The sequence below is a fragment of the Malurus melanocephalus genome, unplaced genomic scaffold (genome assembly GCF_030028575.1).
Source record: "Malurus melanocephalus ecotype Western Australia unplaced genomic scaffold, MMel_1.1 scaffold_3994, whole genome shotgun sequence".
Lineage (NCBI taxonomy): Eukaryota > Metazoa > Chordata > Aves > Passeriformes > Maluridae > Malurus > Malurus melanocephalus.
The window spans coordinates 1-1137 of record NW_026627226.1 but is presented as its reverse complement, the minus strand read 5'-3'; the positions used below and the strand labels follow the sequence as shown (position 1 = coordinate 1137).

At 56.7% G+C, this 1137-nt stretch overlaps 1 long non-coding RNA gene across 1 annotated transcript; it reads left to right on the top strand.

The window, feature by feature from the left end:
• The first annotated feature begins 111 nt into the window (after positions 1-111).
• Positions 112-854, top strand: LOC130588265 (uncharacterized). The gene is made up of 4 exons (XR_008966925.1): positions 112-233; positions 320-405; positions 563-617; positions 698-854. It is a non-coding gene; the product is annotated as an uncharacterized LOC130588265 (long non-coding RNA).
• The last annotated feature ends 283 nt before the right edge of the window (positions 855-1137 follow it).

The following is a 1137-nucleotide window of genomic DNA, read 5'->3' as shown; positions in this document are numbered from 1 at the left end:
TTTTGGGGGGCACGAAGGACGCAGGGGTTGTTGTGAGATACCCAGAGGTGTGAGGGGGRTCTCGGTGGGATTTGGACCCCTCTTGAACCCCCTTTTTCCCCGCAGTGGTGGAGCTGTGCCTGAGCCACGGGCTGGGCCCGGTGGCCTTGGCCAACGAGCTGCTGGCTTTTGTCACCAGCAAAGACCTCGACCTCCAGCTCACCCCCGACGGTCTCGACGCCTTCGAGCACGAGGTGAGGGCTCCCCGATTCCTCCCTGCCCCCCAAATCCCCCTGGGAATGGTAGGGACCCCTCATCCTGCCCTGTTCTGCTGCCCCAGGTCCTTTCCAAGCGGAGCAGCCGCAGCCAGCGCGGGAGGGACGAGCGCCGGGGAMTCCTGCACGACATCCACTCGCTCCAGGAGCTGTATCCTGAATCCTGAGGGAATTCTGGCAGAAAAACGGGTGATGAGGTGTCACAGATCCCCAGTGGAGTCAGGGAATGGGAGGAATTGTTGGGTTTGGGGGTCTSGAGGGGGATTCACCCCAAACCAGGAGCGTTGGTGCCCCTTAACAAACATCAGCCTCGATGAGGAAGGGGAGGACGAGCTGCTGGACGCCTACACCACCCCATCCAAGGTGAGCACAGCCCCAAATCCACAGGAATTGCCTTAAAGCCAGCCTGGAAATGTKCTGGTTGTGTGAAAATTCCCTGGCAGGGCTCCCAGAAACGCAGCAATTCCACCCCGGAGACGCCCCGGCCCAAGCGGACGCCGTCGTCCCGCAGCCCCTACGGACTCTTCTCCCCCGGCAGCTTCTCCCCGAGGTGGGTGAGGGGCTTTGGGGGCTTCCCTGAAATCACAGCTCCATAAATTGGCTCCTTTTTCTCCTCCACCCTTTTCCCTCCCTCTTTTCTTCCTTCCTTTCCCTTGAAATTACATTTATTAGAGTTGAGATGGAGCCTTTGGGCATCACCCACTGGATTTGCTGAAATCACCCAACTTTTCAATTTACAAACCCTTAAACTCTCTAATTAACACAAACTGTTATTAAAACGCCACGTTCACAGATCAGAGAATTCACCTCTTTAGGCTCCATCGATTTTTTTACACTCTGGGAGGTGATGGGGAGGAGCAAAACCCAAAATCCGTGGAGTTTT